The sequence below is a fragment of the Dama dama genome, chromosome 4 (genome assembly GCF_033118175.1).
Source record: "Dama dama isolate Ldn47 chromosome 4, ASM3311817v1, whole genome shotgun sequence".
Classification (NCBI taxonomy): domain Eukaryota; kingdom Metazoa; phylum Chordata; class Mammalia; order Artiodactyla; family Cervidae; genus Dama; species Dama dama.
In genome coordinates, this window is record NC_083684.1 from 64,253,753 (window position 1) to 64,273,386 (window position 19,634).

At 38.0% G+C, this 19,634-nt stretch overlaps 2 pseudogenes; both read left to right on the forward strand.

The window, feature by feature from the left end:
* Positions 1–9,543: 9,543 nt before the first annotated feature.
* LOC133055160 (vomeronasal type-1 receptor 4-like) lies at positions 9,544–10,441 on the forward strand (annotated as a pseudogene).
* A 5,573-nt stretch (positions 10,442–16,014) lies between these two features.
* Positions 16,015–19,367, forward strand: LOC133055161 (vomeronasal type-1 receptor 4-like; annotated as a pseudogene).
* Positions 19,368–19,634: the final 267 nt, after the last annotated feature.

Genomic DNA, 19,634 nt, shown 5'->3' on the forward strand with positions numbered 1-19,634 from the left:
CCAAAATCTTGAAAACAAAATGGAGTTACAGATAAATAGCCTGGAAACAAAGATTGAAAAGATTCAAGAAATATTTAATAAAGACCTAGAAGAAATAAAAAAGAGTCAATTAAAAATGAATAATGCAATGAATGAGATCAAAAACACTTTGGAGGGAACCAAGAGTAGAATAACGGAGGCAGAAGATAGGATAAGTGAGGTAGAAGATAAAATGGTGGAAATAAATGAAGCAGAAAGAAAAAAAGAAAAAAGGATCAAAAGAAATGAGGACAACCTCAGGGACCTCTGGGACACTGTGAAACGCCCCAACATTCGAATCATAGGAGTTTCAGAAGAAGAAGACAAAAAGAAAGGCCATGGGAAAGTACTCGAGGAGATAATAGCTGAAAACTTCCCTAAAATGGGGAAGGAAATAGCCACCCAAGTCCAAGAAACCCGGACAGTCCCAAACAGGATAAACCCAAGGCAAAACACCCCAAGACACATATTAATCAAATTAACAAAGATCAAACACAAAGAACAAATATTAAAAGCAGCAAGGGAAAAACAACAAATAACACACAAAGGGATTCCCATAAGGATAACAGCTGATCTATCAATAGAAACCCTCCAGGCCAGAAGGGAATGGCAGGACATACTGAAAGTAATGAAAGAGAATAACCTACAACCTAGATTACTGTATCCAGCAAGGATCTCATTCAGATATGAAGGAGAATTTAAAAGCTTTACAGATAAGCAAAAGCTGAGAGAATTCAGCACCACCAAACCAGCTCTTCAACAAATGCTAAAGGATCTTCTCTAGACAGGAAACACAGAAAGGTTGTATAAACGTGAACCCAAAACAACAAAGTAAATGGCAATGGGACCACACCTATCAATAATTACCCTAAATGTAAATGGGTTGAATGCCCCAACCAAAAGACAAAGATTGGCTGAATGGATACAAAAACAAGACCCCTATATATGCTGTCTACAAGAGACCCACCTCAAAACAAGAGACACATACAGACTAAGAGTGAAGGGCTGGAAAAAAATATTTCATGCAAACGGAGACCAAAAGAAAGCAGGTGTCGCAATACTCATATCAGATAAAATAGACTTTCAAATAAAGGATGTGAAAAGAGACAAGGAAGGACACTACATAATGATCAAAGGATCAATCCAAGAAGAAGATATAACAATTATAAATATATATGCACCCAACATAGGAGACCGCAATATGTACGGCAAACGCTAACGAGTATGAAAGAGGAAATTAATAGTAACACAATAATAGTGGGAGACTTTAATAGCCCACTCACAACTATGGATAGATCAACTAAACAGAAAATCAACAAGGAAACACAAACCTTAAATGACACAATGGACCAGCTAGACCTAATTGATATCTATAGGACATTTCACCCCAAAACAATCAACTTCACCTTTTTCTCAAGTGCACACGGAACCTTCTCCAGAATGGATCCAGAATAGATCACATCCTGGGCCATAAATCTGGTTTGGAAAATTCAAAAAAATTGAAATCATTCTTTTACAAGTGGTTGACCAGTTTTCCCAGCACCACTTGTTAAAGAGGTTGTCTTTTTTCCATTGTATATCCTTGCCTCCTTTGTCAAAGATAAGGTGTCCATAGGTTCGTGGATTTATCTCTGGGCCTTCTATTCTGTTCCATTGATCTATATTTCTGTCTTTCTGCCAGTACCATACTGTCTTGATGACTGTGGCTTTGTAGTAGAGTCTAAAGTCAGGCAGGTTGATTCCTCCAGTTCCATTCTTCTTTCTCAAGATTACTTTGGCTATTCGAGGTTTTTTGTATTTCCATACAAATTGTGAAATTCTTTGGTCTAGTTCTGTGAAAAATACCGTTGGTAGCTTGATAGGGATTGCATTGAATCTATAGATTGCTTTGGGTAGAATAGCCATTTTGACAATATTGATTCTTCCAATCCATGAACACGGTATGTTTCTCCATCTGTTTGTGTCCTCTTTGATTTCTTTCATCAGTGTTTTATAGTTTTCTATGTATAGGTCTTTTGTTTCTTTAGGTAGATGTACTCCTAAGTATTTTATTCTTTTTGTTGCAATGGTGAATGGTATTGTTTCCTTAATTTCTCTTTCTGTTTTTTCATTGTGAGTATATAGGAATGCAAGGGATTTCTGTGTGTTAATTTTATATTCTGCAACTTTACTATATTCATTGATTAGCTCTAGTAATTTTCTGGTATAGTCTTTAGGGTTTTCTATGTAGAGGATCATGTCATCTGCAAACAGTGAGAGCTTCACTTCTTCTTTTCCTATCTGGATTCCTTTTACTTCTTTTTCTGCTCTGATTGCTGTGGCCAAAACTTCCAACACTATGTTGAATAGTAGTGGTAAGAGTGGGCACCCTTGTCTTATTCCTGATTTCAGGGGAAATGCTTTCAATTTTTCACCATTGAGGGTGATGCTTGCTGTGCGTTTGTCATATATAGCTTTTATTATGTTGAGGTATGTTCCTTCTATTCCTACTTTTTGGAGAGTTTTAATCATAAATGAGTGTTGAATTTTGTCAAAGACTTTCTTTGCATCTATTGAGATAATCATATGGTTTTTATCTTTCAATTTGTTAATGTGGTGTATTACATTGATTGATTTGCGGATATTAAAGAATCCTTGCATTCCTGGGATAAAGCCCACTTGGTTGTGGTGTATGATTTTTTTTAATATGTTGTTGGATTCTGTTTGCTAGAATTTTGTTAAGGATTTTTGCATCTATGTTCATCAGTGATATTGGCCTGTAGTTTTCTTTTTTTCTGGCATCATTGTCTGGTTTTGGAATTAGGGTGATGGTGGCCTCATAGAATGAGTTTGGAAGTTTACCTTCTTCTGCAATTTTCTGGAAGAGTTTGAGTAAGATAGGTGTTAGCTCTTCTCTAAATTTTTGGTAGAATTCAGCTGTGAAGCCATCAGGTCCTGGGCTTTTGTTTGCTGGAAGATTTTTGATGACAGTTTCGATTTCCTTGCTTGTGATGGGTCTGTTAAGATCTTCTATTTCTTCCTGGTTCAGTTTTGGAAAGTTATACTTTTCTAAGAATTTGTCCATTTCATCCAAGTTGTCCATTTTATTGGCATAGAGCTGCTGGTAGTAGTCTCTTATGATCCTTTGTATTTCAGTGTTGTCTGTTGTGATCTCTCCATTTTCATTTCTAATTTTGTTAATTTGGTTCTTCTCTCTTTGTTTCCTAATGAGTCTTGCTAATGGTTTGTCAATTTTGTTTATTTTTTCAAAAAACCTGCTTTTAGCTCTGTTGATTTTTGCTATGGTATCTTTAGTTTCTATTGCATTTTGGTGTTTTCCTTTCTGGCTTACTTCACTCTGTATAATAGGCTCCAGTTTCATCCACCTCATTAGAACTGATTCAAATGTATTCTTTTTAATGGCTGAGTAATATTCCATTGAGTATATGTACCACAGCTTTCTTATCCATTCATCTGCTGATGGGCATCTAGGTTGCTTCCATGTCCTGGCTATTATAAACAGTGCTGCGATGAACATTGGGGTACATGTGTCTCTTTCAATTCTGGTTTCCTCGGTGTGTATGCCCAGCAGTGGGATTGCTGGGTCATTTGACAGTTCTATTTCCAGTTTTTAAGGAATCTCCACACTGTTCTCCATAGTGGCTGTACTAGTTTGCATTCCCACCAACAGTGTAAGAGGGTTCCCTTTACTCCACACCCTCTCCAGCATTTATTGCTTATAGACTTTTGGAGAGCAGCCATCCTGACTGGCGTGTAGTGCTACCTCATTCTGGTTTTGGTGTGCGTTTCTCTGATAATGAGTGATGTTGAGCATCTTTTCATGTGTTTGTTAGCCATCTGTATGTCTTCTTTGGAGAAATGTCTGTTTAGTTGTTTGGCCCACTTTTTGATTGGGTCTTTTATTTTTCTGGAATTGAGCTGCAGGAGTTGCTTGTATATTTTTGAGATTAATTCTTTGTCTGTTGCTTCATTTGCTATTATTTTCTCCCATTCTGAAGGTTGTCTCCTTGCTTATAGTTTCTTTTGTTGTGCAGAAGCTTTTAATTAGGTCCCATTTGTTTGTTTGTGCTTCTATTTCCAGTATTCTGGGACATGGGTCATAGAGGATCCTGATGTGGTTTATGTCAGAGAGTGTTTTGCCCATGTTTTACTCTAGGAGTTTACAGTTTCTGGCCTTACATTTAGATCTTTAATCCATTTTGAGTTTATTTTTGTGTATGGTGTATATGACTAACAATGAGAAAACAGAAAGAGAAATTAAGGAAACAAGTCCATTCACCATTGCAACGAAAAGAATAAAAGCCTTAGGAATTTATCTACCTAAAGAAACTAAAGACCTATATATAGAAAACTATAAAACACTGGTAAAAGAAATCAAAGAGGACATAAATAGATGGAGAAATATACCGTGTTCATCGATCAGAAGAATCAATATAGGGAAAAAGAGTATACTATGCAAAGCTATCTATAGATTCATGCAATCCTTATCAAGCTACCAACGGTATTTTTCACAGAACTAGAACAAATAATTTCACAATTTGTATGGAAATACAAAAAACCTCAAATAGCCAAAACAATCTTAAGAAAGAAGAATGGAACTGGAGGAATCAACCTGCCTGACTTCAGTCCCTACTACAAAGCCACAGTCATCAAGACAGTTTGGTACTGGCACAAAGACAGAAATATAGATCAATGGAACAAAATAGAAAGCCCAGAGATAAATCTATGCACCTATGGACACCTTATCTTTGACAAAGGAGGCAAGAATATACAATGGAGAAAAGACAATCTCTTTAACAAGTGGTGCTGGGAAAATTGGTCAACCACTTGTAAAAGAATGAAACTAGATCACTTTCTAACTTCCCATTGTTAAATGTGGTCTGCATAGAGTGTTTTCCTTTCAAGAGTACACCATGAAAAGGGACAAGAATAACTTTTCATGAACAAATAGAGGCACCCTATCTCATCCAGGAGATTGAAGTTAATATCAACAGTGATAAACCATGTTGATTGTATGGACCCATGATATGATGTAATGAAAATGGCTCTTACACCTTTGCAGTCTTCCTCCCCAAAACACAGAACCCAAGTGTAATGATGAGAGAAGTGTCACATTAATATCAGTTAAATGTCATTCCAGAAAATACTGGAATAGTGCTCCTCAAATCTGTCACATCATTAAATCTGAGAAACGTTTGACTAATTTCTTGGCAAAGAGGAGCCTAGAGAGAGGTGACTACAGTGCAAGATTTGGTATCTGGATCAGTTCTTGGAAAAGAAAATGGATATAAAGGGAAAATTGAGAAAATCTGAATAAAGTGTTGACTTTAGTTAACACATGCATCACTATTGGTTTGTTAATTATGACAACTTTATACACCAAATAGAGGATTTTAAGAGTCAATGCATTGAGTGTGAGACACATGTGAACTCTGTACAGTCTTGCCATTCTTGTAAATCAAAAGTTGTTCAAAAATAAAATCCTTCTAAAAAACATGACTAGAATTCCCAAAACATAATTGAGTTAACTGCACAGTCTTTTCTCCTGAGTCTTCCCTTGGAATAAATACCAAGAGGGTGATATTCCCTGCCTGATTTTCAGCAATCTCAGCTAAGAGGTGGGAGTAGGTAAGTGTCTCCTTTAGGGCACACATAGAAGCCTTGGGTCCTTTATATAGTGCTTGGATGGGGCATTGCAATACCTGAGATCAACAATATTCAGTTTCACTCACCTCTTAATCTAGCAACATTAGGAGCAAGCAGCCAATGTTACTACATTTATTAGTTTCTTAAATGTTCAAAAGTATTATAAAGAGAGTCACCCAGATACTCACTTCTTCTAACAGACAGATGTGTTGGGAGTCTGCGCTGCTGAATCAGGACATGGACTATCTGTGCTCTCTTTACTGCTGGAAATAAGCTCGTTAGTGTTTTTACTTCTAATTAGATTAGAAAGCCATTTCCAAAAACAGGAACTGATGAAAAACTCTCCCTTAAATTCCATTTCCCTAGAATGACTCCTCAGAACAACAGACTCATGGCATTATTTGAAATTCATAAAATGAAATCTTGTATATTGCATATTGTACATTGTAATTGTATATTGTATATTACATACACTTCCCAGCTGGCTCAGTGGGAAAGAATCTGCCTGGCAGTGCAGGAGTCACAGGAGATGGGGGTTCAATCCCTGGGTCAAGGAAGATCCCCTGGAGAAGGAAATGACAACCCACTCCAGTATTCTTGCAGTGTTTCTCCCACGGACAGATTGGCATCTACAGCAATGACAATGAGTGCTATACAACTTCATGCTAATCTTAAATTCATAAACAACATAAGGAATATAAGAAGGGTAACACTTGACTGTAAATGTACTTCTTTTTTAAAAAGATTTTTTGATGTGAACCATTTTTAAAGTCTTTATAGAATATGTTACAGTATCCCTTCTGTTTTATGTTTTGATTTAGACAGCAAAATTTTAGCTCCATGACCAGGGATCAAACCTGCACACCCTGCATTGAAAGTCTTAACCTCTGGACCACCAGGAAAGTCCTAGGTCCTCTTTTTCTTCTTTTTTTCCCTGATCCCCCCAGTAGAGGCTTATCAGTTTTGTGCATCTTTTCAAAAAACCAGCTCTTGCTTTCATTGACTTGTCCTATTGGTCTTTTGATGTCTGATTTTAAAATTTTCTCTTTCATCTATATCACTTCCACTCTCTGATATCTTTGACATTATGTGTAGTTCTTTTTCTAATTTCTTTATTTGGTAGGTTAGACTGTTTATTTGAGATTTCTCTTGCTTCTTGAGATAGGCTTTTATCCATATCAATTTCCCTCCAGAACTGCTTTTGCTGTGTTTTACAGATTTTGAAGTTTTCTGTTTTTATTTTTATTTGCTTCAAGGTAATTCCTCATTTTCTTCTGATTTCACATGGATCCATTGGTTATTAATAGCCTGTTGTTTAGTGTCCAGGTTTGATCCTCTTGAATTAGGTAATTGTCAAAATCACTGAGCCATCATATCTAGGTGATTTTATTTTACAGCATACACTTTTCAACCCCTATCCCTTTTTTACTGTGTATATGTCCCACATCCATTCCTTATAACAGAGGTTGATGATAATAAATTATATTTTCCTACAAGATTTCCATAATAATTGGCATCGAGTTATGATAATGAGTCTAAATTGATTTGATTTGTGCCAGTAGTCCATATAATGAGTGTTTAATCATATTCCTCCTTTTCCTTTTGTCTCTTCAAATATACTTCCCAGGTATTTTGTCTAATTCCATTTCTCTACCAGTACTTTTGTTGATGGTTTGGTCCAGTGGTTGAAGGTGAGGAAAGTACTAGTTTCAGAGCAGAGACACATCACAAGGAAGTAATGAATCCAGAGGGACACACATGGCTTATATCAGTCCCTAATGTGTGGGATTTCAGCATTTCCTGCTTTCCTCCTCATGAGACCCTGTTGCCGTCAGTGATCATGAAAAAGAAAATGCCTCTCAAATATATCCAGTTGTCTCATAAGTGTGCCAACTAGAAACTTGTAATTGCTTCCAGTAATTAACAACTGAGAGAAGAGTTTTCAGAAATGTTCTTGGCTCCCAAGCCTGCACTCCCGTCGCTGCTGGTAGTGAAATGATCATTGCAGCTTTGATGGGAGAGGAGGGAAAGACACATGTCTCAAACCTACATATCAGGGACCGACACACAAACTGGGTATAATGACCATCAGGGAGCCCACTCTCCTGGCTGAAGGAAGGTGTCAGATAAGGATGTTCTATTTCAGTCTGAGAGGCAGAGTGTGTAAAAGAGAGGCAGATCAAGATGCTGAGTGATCATATCAGAAAGGGGCAGTCTTCTGTGTAGTCACTGGATTCAGTGCAACACCATGCATAAGGCAGTAAAATCCTGAATCATGAACCGAGATGGCAAAGAGAGATGGGGTCCTAACCCTAAACCAATTCCTGCTGGCTCTTCCTGGAGTTTAATTTACTGACAGTGGCTGTTGTGACTTAGCCCAAGTGATAACAAAATCTGATTTTGTTTAAGGTGTTTAAAAATGTAGATATAAAATCAATTTTCTCTTGAGTCTGCCTCAGAGGAATCATAAACTAAATGTTCAGGATGACTAGAGAGGCCACAATAATAACTCCAGGGTGGCAGTAAACAGTATGATGAGTATGCAAAAATCATGTAATTCTGTACAGAAAACGAACACAACTGGAAATGGCTTGAAGGGAAATGTTTTCGCTGACTCTGGATGATAATGGAGACAGTAATTGTGTCCTCACTGAAAACATCCAGAGTCCATTGATTATGGTGAGGTTGTCTTCACTCTTCATGTTATGAAATGAGCAGTTAAAGAAACTTCACATAATGCCAAGTTTCAGGCAGCAGCTCTCAGTCATATATCATATTGTTTCTGCCCATTTAAAAGGTATTTAAATATGAATCTGAATACCTACTATTTTAATTTATAAAATGCATAAGAATAGATCCCTTGCAGGTGCTGATTTGTATCTATCTCTGGTATGTCATTTGAAAAGTCTAATTAATTGCCATATATTCAATTAACTCTGCTATTAATGAATAGATATCTGTATCACTGGAAAGTAATAATAATTTACTTTTTCCTTTTGTACTACTTCATCATGTATGACTATTTTATGTCCCAAGTTAATGACATTATATGGGATTATTTAACAATTTCTGGAGTACTTGCATTATAATTGCTTTTCTGAAATAAAAGCAAAAGACTTCCTGTTTCCATCCTCATTCTGAGCCATCCTCATCTTCATGACATTACCTGGTCCTGGGGCAGGCTCTTCCCATATTCTCCTGGCAGGCAGCAGTACATGCACATATACTAAGAAACCTGAAGCCTCATTTATAATACAAAGTGCCTTACAGATGAAAACTTTTCAAAATTGGAATCTTGTCTTAATAAAAATTATGAAATAGCAGCAATCAAATATCAAAGAACAAGTTCTGAAAACAAAACTAAATATCAATCTGAATTATTATATGAACAATTAACTAACTTTTTGGAAAAGTCGGGGTTCAATGCACTATCTTTACCAGTCCAGTGGGTTTCAAGTCCTTACTCTGTCCTAAGAGCAGATTTTGACAAATATTCAATCTCTCTGTGCTTATGTCACCCTCCTCTGTATCATTAAGGTCACATAATTACCTGCCTCACAGACTGTTGAAGAATGAAGATGTGATCATGTGTAGAGCCTACAGCTTCTAATTTTACATATTAATGCTCTTTGAATATCATATATGCAACTTTTTAAAGCTGCTGGTAACTGAAAAACATAAAGTAAATATTTCTTAGTGGGAACTAAGGGTAAATGGAGAATACTGGATTTCAGCTGACATGATGCATGTAACCCACACCTCATGTTCCCACGCAGGACATTCTAACTCACAAGACAAGCATCAGTGAGTGAACTGAGAGGATGGCCAGCAGCGATTTGACAATATCTTATCAAATATCTTATCTGTGTTATCTTCTTAACACAGACTGTGGTTGGAATCCTGGGGAATTTCTCACTCCTTTGCCATCATATCATCCTTCACTTCATTGGCTCCAGGTTAAGGTCCACGGATTTGATCCTTAAGTACCTGATTGTGGCCAACTCCTTGGTCCTCCTCTGTAAAGGGGTCCCCCAGGCAATGGCAGTGTTTGGGTGGAAGCATATTCACAGTGATTTTGACTGCAAACTTCTCTTCTTTCTGCACAGAGTGGGGAGGGGAGTGTCCATCGGTAGCATCTGCCTCTTGAGTGTCTTTCAGGTGATCACGATCAGTCCCTGGAACTCCAGGTGGGCAGTGTTGAAAGTAACAGCTCCCAAGTACGTGTTTCTCTCTATTTTCCTGTGTTGGATCCTGCAAATGCTGGTAAATTTTATTTTTCCTCTACATATAAATGGCAAATGGAATGACAAAAGCAACACAAACAGGAAGGATTTTGGATACTGTTCTGTTCATCATGACAAAATCCAACAGTCATTGTCTGCAGCATTGCTATCACTCCTGATGTTCTGTGTTTGAGGCTCACACTCTGGGCCAGCAGCTTCATGGTTTTCATCCTGTACAGACATAAGCATCATGCCCAACACATTCGTAGGACTGATACCCCTCCAAATTCTCCCCTGAGTCCAGAGCTACCAAAACCATCCTTCTCCTGGTGAACACTTTTGTCTATTTTTATACTCTTTCCTCCATTTTTCAACTGATGATGGCCCTTTTTGATTATCCCAGCTGGTTCCTTGTGAACATCACTGTAATCTTGGCATTTTGTGTCCCAACTGTCGGTCCCTTTCTGCTCATGAGCTGTGACTCCAATGTACACACACTCTATTTTGCTTGGATAAGGAATACAAAGTCCCCTACTATTACGAGAAATATGTGAATTGGGTGTATTTCTGAAGTGTAGAGTTGACCATTCATCAGTTCACCTCAGTTGTTGTTCAGACGTTCAGTCATGTCTGACTCTTTGGACTGCAACACGCCAGGCTGCCCTGTCCTTCAACATCTCCTAAAGTTTTCTCAGACTCATGTCCATTGAGTTGATGATATCATCCAACCATCTCTTCCTCTGTCATCCTCTTTTCCTGCCTTAAATCTTTCCCAGCCTCAGGGTCTTTTCTAATAAGTCATTTCTTTGCATAAGGTGGTCAAAGTATTGGAGCTTCAGTATTAGTCCTTCTAATGAATATTCAGGATTGACTTCCTTTAGAATTAACTGGTTTGATCTCCTTGGAGTCCAAGGGACTCTCAAGAGTTTTTTCCAACACCACAGTCCAAATTATCAGTTCTTCAGTGGTCAGCCTTCCTTATGGCTTCACCTCAGAGACCCAGCTAAAATTTTGAATCTCAAGAGAATGGTAAACAGGACATGCTGAGCGTCTTCTTCAAATAAACAATTGTAATAGTATTGTCATGACATACAGTTATCTTGTAAAGAATTATATGATTGAATTTTTCTAATACTTTCAGAAAATTAGTTCAGAATTTATGTGATAATAAAATCAAGTCTTGAAACAATCTACATTTTTTTCATTTATTTTTATTAGTTGGAGGCTAATTACTTCACAACATTGCAGTGGTTTTCGTCATACATTGACATGAATCAGCCATGGAGTTACATGTATTCCCCAATCTGCATATTATAAGCTATTCAGGTGTGTAGTTTTCAGTCTGCAACAATAAGTTTCCTAGAAGTTATACAGGCACGAACTTATAGAGAAAGGTATGCATGACTATGGGTTAATATGTGCAATAGTCATTAATGAAACAGAACAAGTTAACGTCCTCACAGAATAAAGAGTGACCTGGTGTGTAGTTGGAATTTAAAATCCATCTCCTTCAGTAGAGACTTTGGCAGTCCATTATGAGTTTTATAGATAACATGCCTAGAGAGGTGGTAGTACTTATTAGAAATATGTTGTTTGGAACTGAGATTGAAACATTTAAATACTTTCATGCAGAAATGACCAGACTGAAGTGAAATGCACTTTCCAAAAAGAAACACAAAAACAAAAGAATACTCCAATAATTTTAAAACAATAGATGAACTATGTCAGCTGATTTTTAAAATTAAAATGTATTTGATAAATGCATTGTGTAAATTTAAGGTGTACAAAATATTGAAATAATTTTATTGTCTTACATGTACATAGCTGTCGAGTTTTCCCAGCACGGCTTTTGAAGAAACTATCTTTTCTCCATTATATAGTCCTGTCTTATTTGCCTTTTTTATCCCATTTATTTTTATTAGTTGGAGGCTAATTACTTTACAATATTGTAGTGGGTTTTGCCATACATTGACAGGAATCAGCCATGGATTTACATGTGTTCCCCATGCTGAACCCCCCTCCCACCTCCTTCCCCATCCCATCCCTCTGGGTCATCCCAGTGCACCAGCCTCGAGCACTTGTCTCATGCATCCAACCTGGACTGGCGATCTGTTTCACACTTGATAATATACATGTTTTGATGCTGTTCTCTCAGATCATCCCACCCTCGCCTTCTCCCATAGAGTCCAAAAGTCTGTTCTATACAATTGTGTCTCTTTTTCTGTCTTGCATATCGGTTATCGTTACCATCTTTCTAAATTCCATATATATGCATTAGTATACTGCATTGGTCTTTATCTTTCTGGCTTACTTCACCTTATTTGTCATAGATTAATTGACCAAGAGCACATGGGTTTATTTCTGGCCTCTCTCTTCTATTCCAATTATCTATGTGTCTATTTTTGTGCCAGTTTGATACTGTTCTGGTGACTGTAGCTCTGTAGTATAGTCTGAAATAAAAGAGCTTGTTTCCTCCACTGTCTTTTTTTTTTTTTTTTTAAAGCAGATACGTAATATGTTTACCAAATTCCAGTGGTGTGAACAAATGGGATGGATATTCTCTTTCCAAAAACAGGAAATCAGAAAGAAGAAGCAACTCACCTGTCCAAGGCAGGTAAAATCCAAGGAAGGTAAATTCTGTCAGATTTTAAAGTTTGAGAAATATCATGTTTGGCTGGATATGCTGTCCCCTGGGCTACCTGCATACAACCCCACCTTTCAGACACCAGTGGCCATGACCACATGTACGGTGCGTACTATGGTTCATCACACCATTCACTAATAAAAGCAGCTGTTGCTTTGTGAAGTGATGGCTGAAGCTGGGGCTAGGACAGAATTATATATATATATATATATATATATATATATATAATATAAACCTCTATATAATGTATATAAACCTGAATAAATGTGTGTGTATATATATATATACATTTCCTTGAGAATCCTATATTAAATAGTAGAAAATAGGAAATGCTTTAAATAAGAACTAAGGAGAACCATAATGATGGGCTATATCAGAGACACACAGAAGTCACCTAGTTGGACAATTTGATTTTTTAAGAACATGGTTTTGGATTATAACTCAAAGTATAAAAATTAATGTGTACCAGTGAAAACTGAAATGAAATACAATTGAAGAAATAATGTATTTGAGGAAACAAATTTCCCCTTCAGAAAGATTCTACATAATTGTGTTAAAAGTTTATCATGAAAAAGGTGTAAAATAACATCCCATGCTTAAGTGTAGCCTTCATATAGTGTCTTACTTTCAGTGAGTACACATTGAAAAGGGACAAAAATAACATTTGATGAGAAAAATCAGAGGCCCCTACCTCATTCTGGAGACCTAGATTAATATCAACAGTGATAAGTCATGTTGGTTGTATGGACCCTTGACATGATGAAATGAAAATGGCTTTTACACCTCTGCAGTCTTTCTCCCCAAGACACAGAACCCAAGTATAATCATGAGAGGAATGTCATATTAATCTCACTTAAAGGACATTCCAGAAAATACCAAACTAGTGCTCCTCAAATCTATCACCATCATTAAACCTGAAGAATGTCTGATTAATTGTCACAACAAAGAGACTAGGGAATGATGACTGCAAACATGACAATTGGTATCTGGATCAATTCTTGGAAAAGAAAAGGGATATAAAAGAGAAACTGAGAAAATCTGAATAAAGTGTTGACTTTGGTTAACACAAATTAATTACTATTGGTTCATTGATTAAACAACTTGACACATACAGGACTTCAGAGTAACCAATTGAATGTGGAATATAAGGAGACTCTGTATAGTCTTGCCATTTTTGAAAATCTATAACTGTTCTAAAATAAAATCTTCCTAAGAAAACCAACTTGACTTATAATTCTCGATACATAATTGTGTGAACACCACAATTTTTCTCCTGAGTTATCCTTTGTAATACACAACAAGAGGGTGAGATTCTCTGCTTGACTTTTAGCAATCTCAGCTAAAGGGTGGGAGGGGGTAAGGATCTCCTTCAGGGCACACATAGAAGCCTTGGGGTTCTATATATGGTGCTTGAATGGGGCATTCCAATCCCTGAGCTCAACCTTTTCACTCACCTCTTAGTCCAGCAACATTAGGAGCATGCAACCAATGTTAATACATTCATTAGTTTCTCCCAAATGTTCAAAAGTATTGTAAGCAGAGTCACTCAGATACTTACTTATCTAAGAGGTGATGGGGTGTATCCCATGCAGATGTGTTGGGAGTCTGTGCTGCTGAATCAGGACATGGACTCTAGGCACTCTCTTTACTGCTGGAAATGAGCTCATTAGTGTCTGTACTTCTAATCAGATTCGAAGTGAAGTGAAAATCGCTCAGTCGTGTCTGACTCTTTGTGACCTCATGGACTTAGTCTGTGGAATTCTCCAGGCCAGAATACTGGAGTGGGTACCCTTTCCCTTCTCCAGGGGATCTTCCCAACCCAGGGATTGAACCCAGGTCTCCACACTGCAGGCAGATTCTTTACCAGCTGAGTCACAATGGAAGGGCTTCAGATTCGAAAGCCATTTCCAAAAACCCAGGAACCAATGCAAAACTCTCCCTTAAATTCCATTTCTCTAGAATCACTCCTAAAAAACAGTGGACTCATGACATTATTTGATATTCCTAAAATGAAATTCTCATACAGCAATGCTAATGAGTGCTTACAACATTATGCAAACTTTAAATTCACAAACAATGTAAGAAATGAAAAATCTAATACAAAACAGTACATATACCTATTTTCTTTTTCTTTTTTTAATGATTTTTTTATGTGGACCATTTTTAAAGTATTTGTTGATTTTGTTACAATATTGCTTCTGTTTTACATTTTGCTTTTCATCCACAAGGGATGTGGGATCTTGGCTCCCTTTCCAGGGATCAAACCTGCACCCCTTGCACTAGGAGGTGAAGTCTAAACCACAGCACCACCAGCGAAGTCCCAGGTCCTCTTTTTTTTTTTTTTTTTTAATGAACCCCAGCTAAAGGTTCATCAGTTGTGTGTATCTTTTTGAAAAATCACCTCTTGGTGTCATTGACTTGTTCTGTTGGTGTTTTGATCTCTGATTTTTAAAATACTCTTTTTGATTTATATCATTTCCTTTGTCTCCTATCTTTGACATTTTATGTAATTCCTCTTATAATTTCTTTAGATGGTAGGTTAGGTTGTTTATTTGAAATTTTTCTTGTTTTTTCAGGTAGACTTTCATCTTTCTCAGATTCTCTTAGAATTGCCTTTTCTATTTCTTGATTTCTAAAGTTTATTTTTATTTGCTTCAAGGTAATTTCTGATTTTCTTTTGATTTCCCATTGATCCACTGGTTTTTAGTAGTATTTTATTTACTCTCTAGGTTTGATCCTCCTGAATTAAGTAATTGCTCAGACCACTGAGCCTTCAGATCCAGATGATTTTATTCAAAAGATACTCTTTTCGAACCCTCTCTTTGTGCATTTATTCTGCATCCCATTCTTATCACCAACAGAATTAAATAAGAATAAAGTGTATTTTCTGACAAGATTTACTTCATAATTGTCATGGAATGATGAAAATAAGTCTAAATCATTGATTTTATTTGTGCTAATGATTCGTATAATGAGTTCCCTATCGTGTTCCTCCTTTCCCTTTTATCTCTTTGAGTATAACCCCCAGGTATTTGGATTCATTCCATTTCTCCACCAATACTTTAATTGATGGTTCAGATTAGTGGACTGCTGATTGGCAGAGTACTAGAGAAACATCTCATGGAAGTGAAGAACCCAGAGAGACCCATGTAGTTACCTCAGTCACGTGCATATTTCAGTATTTCTTATACTCGTCCATGTGAGACCCTGTCTGCCATTAGTGGTCATGGAAAATAAGAAGGCTCTTGGAAACACTCCTTTAGTCTCGTAAAGGTGCTAACCAGAAACTTGTAATTTTTTCCAGTAATTAACAACTGAGAGAAAAGTTTCCAGAAATGTTCTCAGATCCCAGGCCTGCACTCCCATTGCTGCTGCAGGTGAAATGATAATTGCAGCTCTGATGGGAGGAGCCGGGAAAGCACAGCATCTCAAACCCATATATCAGGGTCCGGCTGCCTCCCTCCTACACACATACTGGGTATAATGACCATCAGGGAGCCCACTCTCCTAGGAGCAGGACGGTGCCAGGTAAGAATGTTCTATTTCAGTCTGGAGGCAGAGTCTGTACAAGAAAGGCAGATCAAGATGCTGAGTAAAGCAATTATATCAGAAAGGCACAGTCTTCTGTGTAGTAACCAGATTCAGTGCCAACTCTAGGTGGGAACATGGGAATATTGTGAAATATGAGCTGAACTGATAAAGAGAGATGGGATCCTAACCCTAAACCTATCCCTGCTGGCTCCTCCTGGAGTTTAATTGAATCCTCACTGACAGTGACCGTTGTGGCTTGGTCCAAGTGGTAATGAAACCTGATTATTAAGGTGCTTAAAACTGCAGATGTAAAATCAGTTTATTCTTGAATCTACCTTAGAGTAAACATAGACTCGGTGTTCAGGGTGAGTAGTAAAGTGAAGTGGCTCAGTAGTGTCTGGCTCTTTGCAACACAGTGGACTGTAGCCCACCAGGCTTCTCCATCCATGGGATTCTCCAGGCAAGAATACTGGAGTGGGTTGCCATTTCCTTCTCCAGTGCATGAAAGTGAAAAGTGAAAGTGAAGTCGCTCAGTCGTGTCCGACTCTTTGAGACCCCACGAACTGTAGCCCAACAGGCTCCTCCATCCATGGGATTTCCCAGGCAAGAGTACTGGAGTGGGTTGCCATTGCCTTCTCCATAAAGCGTATGACGAGTCTGCAAAAAAATATGTCATTCTGCACAGAAAGTGTACCCAAATGGAAACGGCTTGAAGGAAAATGTTTTCTCTGACTCCAGATGTTAATGGAGACAGTAATTGTGTCCTCACTGATAACATCCTGAGTCCACTGATTATGGTGAGGCTGTCTTCACTCTTAATGTTATGAAATGTTAAGGAATGTCACATAATGTTGAGTTTCAGGGAGCAACTGTCATTCATATATCATATTGTTTCTACCCACTTAAAAAGGATCTTAATATCAATCTAAATATGTGGTATTTTCATTTGTAAAATGCATAAGAATACATGCCTTGCAGGTTTTGATTTGTATATATCTCTGGTATGTTAACATCACTTGCAAATCCTAATTCATTGTCATATTTTCTATTACAAATAGATAATTATATCACCTGAAAATAATAATTTAGTAACTCCTTACACTAATTAATCATGCATGAGTATTTTATGTCCCAAAGTTTATGGTATATGTGACTATTTAACAATTTCTGGGATACATGCTATTATCACTGCTTTTCTGAAATAAAAGCAAAGGATTTTCCTGTTTGCACCCTAATTCTGAGCCATCCTCATGTTCATGACATTACCTTGTCTTGGGCAGGTTCCTGCCAGATTCTCCTGGCAACAGTGCATGTACCTACACTAAGACAGCTAAAGCCTCAGTCATACTACATAGTGCCCTCCAGAACAAAATTTTACAAAACTGGAATCTTCTTATAATGGAAATTATAAAATAGTACCATTCTAAAATCAAAGAACAAGTTGTGGGGGAAAAAAGCTAAATATAAATCTGGATTATTATATGAACACAGCTAGTTAACTTTTTGGCAGAAATAGGGGATCAATGCACTTTATTTACCAGTCCAGTGGGTTTCAAGTCCTCACTGTCCTAAAAGCAGATTTTGACAAACACTCAACTGCTCTGTCATTCTCACCCTCTTCTGTATCATTAAGGTCAAACTAGTGTCTGGCTCATAGATTTTTTTTTTTCATTTATTTTTATTAGTTGGAGGCCAACCATTTCACAACATTGCAGTGGGTTTTGTCATACATTGACATGAATCAGCCATGGAGTTACATGTAGCTCATAGATTTTGAAGAATGAAGAAGTGATCACGTGTAGAGCCTGCAGTGATTACTTTTACTTATTGCTGCTGTGGTTGCTGCTACTGCTAAGTCACTTCAGTCACGTCCAACTGTGTGCGACCCCATAGATGGCAACCCACCAGGCTCCGCCATCCCTGGGATTCTCCAGGCAAGAACACTGGAGTGGGCACTTTTATGTATTAGTGCTCTTTAAATATCATACATGCAACTGTTTATAAACTGCTAGTTTCCAAGTGGGACTAATGTTAAGTGGAGAATATGAGATACCAGCTGACACCATGTATGTAACCCACAGCTCACGTTCCCAGGCAGGATATTCTAACTCACAACACAAGCATCAGTGGCTGTGAACTGAGAGGACAGCCAGCAGCGATTTGACAATGGACATGATCATCTCAACACAGATTGTGATTGGAATCCTGGGGAATTTCTCACTCCTTTGCAGTTATATTGTCCTTCACTTCATGGGTTACAGTTTAAGATCCACAGATTTGATCCTTAAGCACCTGATTGTGGCCAACTCCTTGGTCCTCTGTAAAGGGGTCCCCCAGACAATGGCAGTCTTTGGGTGGAAGCATATCCACAATGATTTTGGCTGCAAACTTCTCTTCTTTCTGCACAGAGTGGGGAGGGGAGTGTCCATCAGTAGCATCTGCCTCTTGAGTGTCTTTCAGGCGATCATAATCAGTCCCTGGGACTCCAGGTGGGCAGCGCTGAAAGTAACAGCTCCCAAGTACGTGGTTCTATTTTCCTGTGTTGGATCCTGCTGCTGCTAAGTCACTTCAGTCGTGTCTGACTCTGAGCGACCCCATAGATGGCAGCCCACCAGGCTCCCCTGTCCCTGAGATTCTCCAGGCAAGAACACTGGAGTGGGTTGCATTGCCTTCTCCGGTTGGATCCTGCAAATACTGGTAAATGTCATTTTTCCTATATATATGGAAAATGGAGTGACAAAAACATCACAAAGAAAATAGATTTTGAATACTGTTCTTCTATTCTTACTGACAAAACCAGAGAGGCATTGTCTGCAGCATTGCTGTTGTTTCCTGATGTTTTATGTCTGGGGCTCATGCTCTGGGCCAGCAGCTCCATGGTTCTCATCCTGTACAGACATAAACAGCAGGTCCAGCACATTCGGGGGAACAACCCCTTCCCCAGGTCCTTCCCTGAGTCCGGAGACACCAAAACCATCCTTCTCCTGGTGAGCACTTTTGTCTATTTTTATATTTTTTCCTCCATCTTTCAACTTGTTGTGGCTCTTTTTGATTATCCGAGCTGTTTCCTTGTGAACAAGACTGTAATCATAGCAGCGTGCTTCCCTACTGTCAGTCCCTTTCTGCTCATGAGCTGTGACTCCAGTGTACACGGGCTCTACTTTGCCTGGATAAGAAATAAGAAAATCCCCTACAATTATCTGATATATGTGAATTATATGTATTTCCACAGTGCACAGTTGCCAGTTCACTCATTCCTTCACTTTCAGTGTCCAAAGAGAATTTTTGAAGTGGAACCTAGATAAGAATTGCTTCCAGTCTGGTTTATGTTGTTCATAGAATTTGTTCCCTTTCATAGACTTACATTTGAATTCTCTCCATCTACCATGCCTGTATTGGCAAATTGAGTGCCCCCCTCCTGTTTTCAATCTGTCTTTCAATTATCTCTATTTGACTTCTAAAGTTCAGATGAGTATAATCAATCCACTTTCCTTAACCAGAAAAATCTGTTTTAGTCAGCTGACGGCTGCTATACCAAGAATACCCCAGGCGACTGCTCCAAAATGGTGTAG